General features: G+C 34.8%; 1 non-coding gene across 1 annotated transcript; it reads right to left on the bottom strand.

The window, feature by feature from the left end:
* Positions 1-7,079: 7,079 nt before the first annotated feature.
* Positions 7,080-7,161, bottom strand: TRNAS-GCU (transfer RNA serine (anticodon GCU)). Its single transcript has one exon. It is a non-coding gene; the product is annotated as a tRNA-Ser (tRNA).
* Positions 7,162-8,738: the final 1,577 nt, after the last annotated feature.

Below are 8,738 nucleotides of genomic sequence, written 5' to 3'. Positions count from 1 at the left end.
TGTTAGCTTATTCTAAGAAATAAAGGCGAGATTAGTTTTCGACGGATAACTTCTCGTACAGTTCCTTTCCAACACTTGAAATACATATTTGTTTAAAAACAACTTTAGCACGATATATATATTAAACTACTAGTCTTTATATGAAACCTTTAAAAATTTTCTTTAACATTAATCTTACAATAACTCTTTTAATTTGTGAGTCGGCATAACTAAGCACTATCGAATACATTATAAACATCACATGTCCTATTTCTTTTAGTTTATTTTTTATAACTAAACTGTTTATCTTCTTATTATTTTCTACAAAGTTTTACTTTAAATAACTTTAAGAATACAGATATTTTCTTAGATATTTAAAAATACTATATTTACACTTAGCCTAACTAATAATCATAAGTCCGGTCGGTTAACCATTGTTAATGGGTCTTAAAGGGTGCCTAATACCTTCCTTTAGACTAATTGAACCCTTACCTAGAATCTTTTTGGTTTTCGTAGACTTTAAAACAAATCAACTTTAAATAAATGACTTTAATAACCTTAGGTGCCCTAATTCACCATAAATAATTAGGTGGCGACTCCCTTAATTTTAAATAACCCCGGAATTACCGGATGTTGTAAACTATTTTGACTTGGAAATTTAAAAATAGGGTATCGCAACCGTATCAGCAATCCTAACGCTTTCTAAAGCGTATACATGGGGATACGTGTGGACCTATCCACGTCAGCATTTGTGGGTCATTCAGATATTTTATGGTCCTGACAAACTATTCTTTAAGATGGTCTCGTATATTGTCTCCTATCGTCTCGCAACCTGGCATTTGCGAAATTATTGGCACAAATAATACGCTTAAGGGCATAGTTTTCGGATTATCCCATTAAGGCTATACTCCTCGATAATGCCGGAGAATTTACGTCTCAATCTTTTGATGATTATTGTTTTTGGAAGTTGGATAAAAGTTGAACATCCGTAGCTCATGTTCATGCACAAAATGGCCTTGCCGAGTCATTTATTAAACGACTACAATTGATAGCAAGACCACTTTACTTATGCAAACACTATTGCCCACTACCGTCCGGGGTTAGCTATCTTACATGCAGGGAACTCTTCTTATTCGTCTCGTACCGACTCATTATAATAAATACTCCCTGTACAATTAGTATTTGGTCATGAACCAAATATTACTCATCTCCGAATCTTTGGTGTGTTGTATATGTGTCGGTAGCACCACTGCAACCGTATAAGATGGGCACTCCAAAGAAGGTTAGGAATATATGTTGGGTTTGAATCACCTCATTATTCGCTATCTTGAGCCATTGATAGGAGATTTATTCACCGCTCGATTTGCGGATTGTCGATTTGATGAAACAAATTTTCCACAATTAGGGGGAGAGAGAAAAGAAATCAAAAGAGAGGTTGCATGAAAAGTTTCATCACTATCTCATTTTGATCCACGTGCCCCCATATGTGAACAGGAGATCCAGAAGATCATTCACTTGCAAAAAATAGCAAATCAAATGCCAGATGCATTTATTGATTTGAAAAGGATAACTAAGTCACATATCCCTGCAGAGAATGTGCCTATCCGAATTGATGTCCTAAAGGGACAATCTACTAGTGTCATAGCCTCTGAATCTCATACATGCCAAGCGTGGTAGGCGTTGGGGTTCCAAGGATAAAAATCCTAGAAAAAAATAACACGAAAAATGATCGAATGACACCGTGAAAGAATATCATAAAGATATTCAAAATCTGATTAATCTTGATACTCCTGAAGATATTAGGGAACCCGAGACTCAAGTGAGTAAAGGACTATCATTGAGTTCTTCTAGTGATGGGATAGATTTGAATCGATTGAAGATTATGGTGGATAATGTTTTTGCATATAATGTTGCACTGAATATTATGAAAGACATTGAGGATCAGGAACCTCAATCTGTCGAAGAATGTCGACGAAGATATTATTGGCCAAAATGGCAAGAGTGCGTTCGATTAGAATTGAATTCACTTGCCAAACGTGAGGTTTTTGGATCGCAGTCAAACGCCTAAAGGGTGTAAAACTGGTTGGCCACAAATAGGTCTTTGCAAAAAAGGAATGAGAGAAATGAGATTGTGAGATACAAGGCACGCCTTGTTGCACAAGGTTTCTCTCAAAGACCCGGTATGGACTATGAAGAAATATATTCACCCGTTATGGATGGCATAACATTTCGATATCTCGTAAGTTTAGCTGTACATGAAAACCTTGAAATACATCTGATGGATGTGGTTATAGCTTACCTTTATGGCTCACTTGATAATGAAATCTATATGAAAATTCCTGAAGGATTTAAAATGCCTGAAACAATTAGTTCAAAGTCTCGGGAGATGTATTCAATCAGATTACAAAGATCATTGTATGGCCTAAAACAATCGGGCGCGGTACAATCGCCTCGGCTAGTACTTGGTAAATGAAGGTTATGTAAATGATGCCATTTGTCCATGTGTTTTTATTAAGAAAACAAAATCAGAGTTTGTTATAATTGTTGTTTATGTTGATGACATAAACCCTAATTGGAACTCCAGAAGAGCTCCAAAAGGCGATTGAATATTTAAAGAAAGAATTTGAGATGAAAGACCTCGGAAAAAACAAAACTTTGTCTTGGTTTGCGTGTTGAACATTTAGCAGACGGGATCTTTATCCACCAATGCTCGCTTATACCGAAAAAGTTTTAAAACGATTTTACATGGACAATGCGCATCCTTAAGTACTCTTAACGGTTGTTCGCTCACAAGTGAGTAAAGATCCGTTTCGACCTCAGAAGAAAATGAAGAGCTTCTGGTCCCGAAGTACCATATCTTAGTGCAATTGGTGCACTTATGTATCTTGCTAACGCTACAAGACCCGACATAGCGTTCTCTCGTTAATTTGCTAGCAAAATATAGCTCTTCTCCTACACGAAGACATTGTAACGGAGTTAAGCATATATTGCGATATCTGGGAACTAACGATACGGGTCCGTTTTATTCTAACAAAGGTAATATAGATCTTGTTGGTTATGCAGACGCAAGTTATTTATCGATCCACATAAAGTCGGATCTCAAACACGGGCTATCCGTTTACATGCGGAGGTATCGCTCTATCATGGCGATCTACAGCGGCCCATTGTTGCTACTTCTTCAAATCATGCCGAGATAATCGCCATTTATGAAGCAAAAGAGAATGTGTGTGGTTGAGATCAGTGATACATTTCATCAGAGAAAGATGTGGCTTGAAGTGTTACAAAAATACCCACAGGAATACATGAAGATAATGCTGCATGCATAGCTCAATTAAAAGGAGGTTTCATAAAAGGAGATAGAACGAAGCACATGTCACCAAAGTTATTCTTCACACATGATCTCCCGGAAGAACGGTGATATTGATGTACAACAAATCCGTTCAAGTGACAATCCCGCATTTGATTTGTTCACCAAATCTTTGCCAACTTCAACTCTTTGAGAAGATGATATTCAAGATTGGAATGCGAAGACTCCGACATCCGAATCTTGGTCTTTGTCGTGGGGAGTGAAATACGTGTTGTACTCTTTTTTTCCTTAACCAAGTTTTGTCCCATTGGGTTTTCTTGGTAAGGTTTTTAATGAGGCAGCTCTCAAAGCGTATTACTAGATATGTGTCCTCTTTTTCCTTCATTAGGACTTTTTTCCCACAAGGTTTTTCCTAATAAGGTTTTAACAAGGCACATCATCTAATTAAAGGACATCTAAGGGGGTGTTGTAAGTTGGATGCCCATCACATGAACTTGGGCACTTTGTAAGTTGGATGCCCATCACATGAACTTGGGCACCTTGTAAGTTGGATGCCCATCACATGAACTTGGGCACCAAGAATATGTGTGGCCACCAAGTTGTTAACTCATTTCCACCCACTAAGTAATAACTTGGTGACCACCAAGTTGTCCCTTATGGCCACCATGTTCACTTATTTCCTCCTATAAATAGGAGTGTGTTTTCTTATATTAAGGACATCAAAACAAGAAGTGAAATACAAAGTTTCCTCCTTTTCTCTAAAGCTTTTCTTCTTTGCAATTATTTAGTTTTATATATCAAAAAGACACTTCAGCGAATGCCTTAATTGCAGCTATTCCAAAAGGCACTTTATTACCCCCCTCTTAATCACTTATCAGTTTTTGTGCTTTTTTCCCAATTTGTTGTCCTTTTAATTACACCTGTTCCAAAGGACACCTTTTGCCCACCTTAATCACTTGTAACGGCAAATACCTATATTCCCTTTGCAGTTCTATAATTTCTCTGCATTCCCTTCTTAAGTATATATACATTCATGACGGGGGATTCCAACCAGGGCCATGCAAGGAGAATTTACATTGCAATTAAGACAAAGTTACCTAAGGGATTGTTATTTACGAGTAGCAGATGGTGCAAGTGATTCCAATAAATATCACTTCCTTGTAGGAGATCTCTTTCTTGTAGAGAAGATGGATGAACTTGAAATAGACTCCATGGATGATTTTCAAACTTCAAAAAGGTCTGTATTTCTTCATTAGACTTGTGCATCAGTCATTCTTTGTGTATCAGATTTCTTTATCATTATTCTTAATTTTTTCCCTCAATTTTTTGGCCTATTCCTTATTATTTTTTTTTAAAAAAACCCGTCCTTTATTCAAGAAACCGAAAAAAACAGAGTCGCGTCTTTAACTACAGAAAAATGAAAAGTCATGTGTTCATTGTTGTTATTGCCCTCAGTCTCTTCCCCTTCTTTCGACTAGCCAAGATTCACTTTTGTTCCCCTCCTTTCAGGATTCATATCCATGGCGATTACTCTGATCATATATTACTCTCAAATGTAACGAATATCTCCGTTTAAGGTTATCTTGGAAAGTATACAGAACTTTCTGTTTATCCTTAATTTCCTTAGCCTCTAAATCAATGCTTTTCTCCCACTTTTGCTCTCTACAATTTTCTTTTCCTTACCGGCTTTGCAATTATCTTTTCTCCGTCTTCTTTTGATGTGCCTCTCGAGCAGTTGAGACAAAGCCATCATATTCACCATATTTGAATCAAATTTGGTCCAGGTAAACATTTTCCAACTGTTACGCAGAGTAATAGATTTAGTTTCTTATGAATGGAACATCTCTCTTTATTTTATTTTGTTTGTTTTTTTTATATGCCTTTGATCTAACATGATAGCACAAAAAATTTCAGGAAATTTTTCCCCGACTCTCCTTAAGGCTTTCTATGAGCTTATGTCCCTATGCTTATAGTATGAAGCCCAATTTTTCTTATATTTGATATTCTTGCTTTAATATTACTGACATCTTTATGTTTGCAGATTGTGCATTCTTTGATTGGTGGTTTAGCTATGATTACCACCGTCTATTGAAGTAATATCACTATATATGTATATATACTTCCTCCGTCCCAATTTATATGACACTCTTTTCTTTTTAGTTAGCCCCAAAAAGAATGACACTTTTTTATATTTAGTAACAATGTAACTTTAAATATCTCATTTTACCCTTAGTAAAATGATTTGTAGCCACACATTTCTCAACGCCTTATTTTAGACCAAAAATTTCAAAAGTCTTCTTTTTTTACTTAAACTCTGTGCCAGTTCAAACACCTTCATATAAAATGGGACGAAGAACTGGTATGTGTTGTGGCTTAACAAAAATAGAAGTATGCAAATGCTGAAATTTTGTAGAGAAATGGGTTGTGGCTTAACATATGGCAAGAAAAGAATTATAGAATCTTTCAGGACCGCCACGATCACAACTTACACATAGTTGGTAATACAAGAGATATTTTGTGGAGCAAATATGTAGACTAAGTTATCAAAAAAGCACTACAAAATATGAACGTCTACTCTTAAGTAATGTAGTAGTTAGTTTGCAAATGGAGCTGTGCAACCAGGCTAAGTAGAGTAGCCGTATAGGGCCATGTTGGCCAAAAGGTTTTGAAAGTTCTTTTCTTTCTGCTGTAAATTTTGACCCTTGGTACCAACAAAAAAAATAATGTTCACACTTTAGTGACAGAACAGTCTCAAAGATGTTTGTTGTCTTATAACCTTTCATATTCTAGGTTTATTATTTATGGACCGTTGCAACTTTTCAAATTCATATTTATGGAGGAAAAAAGCATCCCTCCTGTTTTCATATATACTCAGTCATGCTTTGATTTTTTTTATTTTTTATGACCGTGCGAAGTGCGGACATATAACTAGTTGTTATATAAATCAAAAGGCAAAAAAAGATGTTCACGAGTGCTTTGGAGACTGTCAACTTATTAATTACTTAAAATCGAAAGGAAACAGCTTTGAATAATAAATACATCGAAACAATTTAATACATTATGTCATGATAAAGGGAGCTTCTGCAAATTGAAGTTATCTAATATCTCAGTGCGTTTTCAAGACATTCCAATCAAATACGAACAGATTAGGAGGATGAATACATCCAGAATTAGTAGAAGCATCAACATACCTTATGTATAGCATGGTACTTTAATAATTTCTTTTTCTGTGTACGAGAATGACGTGTCTCTCCTTCGAGAAAGCATTGGCTAGATATTGATGGATCAAGGCTCTAATTTTTTTTTTTTTTTTTAACAACTAAGTTGATAAGTCTTCGTGTGTTCATGCATGCAATATATAAATACACACACACGTGTGTTGTAGGGATTTGCTACAGGCTGCCTTTTAGATGATAGCTTTATTTTTTTTCATTTTGAGACCAAGGTAACATAGAAGATAACCATCCAATAGTCCTTGAAACCATGAAGTGGTGGGTCCACATGACGCTAGAGTGGAACTGTCGAAAAGCCATAGAGGGAAGGACCAATTTCCTCGATCAAATAAAAATAGAGCTTAAGGTATATACGCCGTTAATGTAACGTGTTTTATTTTTAAGAATAAAAATTCAAAATTCTAAGAATACTTACCTATAGATATTCTTTGAATAATTTTTTTTTATGTTGACAGTGAATTAATTTAAAATATCGGTGTGTTATACAGTATATTAGTTGACATAAGTACAAGTTGGGACTTGGAACTAAAAGAGGTTGAACCAAAAACAAAAAAGTTAAACGTCGCCTGAGAGATTCGAACTCTCGCGGGGAAACCCCATGTACTTAGCAGGCACACGCCTTAACCACTCGGCCAAAGCGACGCTCGTTGCTATGCTATCCTTATTATTTGGTATGCTTTTCTTTTATTTGTCATGCATTCCGAACTATTTTGATATGCTTTCTTTAAGCCGAGGATCTATCGAAAACACTTCTCTACCTACTAGGTAGGGGTAAGGTCTATACACTCTATCCTCTTCAGACCCCACTTATGAGTCTATAATGGCATGGTGTCTGTTTTTGCTGTTATGTGGGCTAATTTAGAGGGTGCCACGCTGTAACACCTCAAAGAAAATTATACATTTTTCGCGTTTTTACGTACATATATTAAATTTTGAATACCTTAAACAAAATGCAAAAGGTTAGCTCGTTGATCGATTTTGCTCAAAAATTGCCTCTAACGTCTCTAAGTGCTCGATTCTATCAACAATATTTTTATATTTATTTCTTGTTTAACCCTTTAAATTAAAAATTTTAGATCCACTGATCGTTATACGTTTATATGGTTCGAGGTAAAACCAAGCCTCAATTAAATAATAGAGCCCGCTTAGATCCATTATTGCACCCTTCACTCAACTCCATGCACTGTTTTGCTGAAAATAAGGTGCTAGATATCTACACTGAATTCTTTCTGGTACTATTGTTTTCGAAACGGACTATCAACTATGTAGTGTAAAATTCAGTCACAGGCTGGCAAAATTAAGTCATAAATAGTATATTATGAACTTATATATACGCTCGAAACTTAATTGGAAATGCACTTAATTGCTAAAAATTAAGGTTTGAATTATTACAATATTCATAGTTTTGTTCATGACAAGCAAATCAAACATGTTTATCCTTTCCCACGATTGAAACCTCTAATTTATACGTTTACTACAAGTCTCCTTTAATGAGAAAACATTTTAGTGTTCTTGCTTTTTCTTTTTCATGAAAAAGAAGAAATGAAAGAAAACAAAGCAATATTTCTTATAGGCTAATTTTAATTTACTAATTTTCAATATTCTTATTGTATACGCTGCCTAAAATTAGGAATAACACACACTGGCAGAGAAGTAATAATATTTTGTAAACCCTTTTCTCTTGGATTTTACGTAACTTGGAGGAACCTTTCAAGATATCCTTTAATATACATTAGAAAAAGCGGTAAAAATTTAGTCAAACAAAAAAAAATTACCTTCCCTTTTTCTTATTTTATTCTTACGTACTTCACGTTAATAGACCAAAATTAACTTCAGCATTTGAAAGTAGAACTACTCTTTGATTTGACGTAACTTGAAAGAAATCTCCAAGGTCCTAAATATACATTTTCCAGAAAATTGTAAAAAAGAGCTTGTTCAAAGATTCCAGTCACATGCTGAATTTTGTGCCATTAAGTAATATATACAGTTAGCGAAAATATTTTTTTATACTATCAAGGTTACTCAAAGAAGATTAAGCTTTCTTGAAATGTGAAATTTTAATTGAAAATAAGACATGTTACAAAAATACCAACTATAACGAAAAAAAATTAAAGTGACCTAACTAAAAGATTCTTCAGTCAATACCTTTTTGTTTTATGATGAGCTTAAGTCAATTATATATACCGTCAATATAAAAAGAAATTACACTATAACATTAT

This window comes from Lycium ferocissimum, chromosome 9, assembly GCF_029784015.1.
Source record: "Lycium ferocissimum isolate CSIRO_LF1 chromosome 9, AGI_CSIRO_Lferr_CH_V1, whole genome shotgun sequence".
In the NCBI taxonomy this organism is placed as follows: Eukaryota; Viridiplantae; Streptophyta; class Magnoliopsida; order Solanales; family Solanaceae; genus Lycium; species Lycium ferocissimum.
The sequence above is the reverse complement of the archived record's forward strand: the minus strand, read 5'-3'. Positions and strand labels throughout refer to the sequence as shown.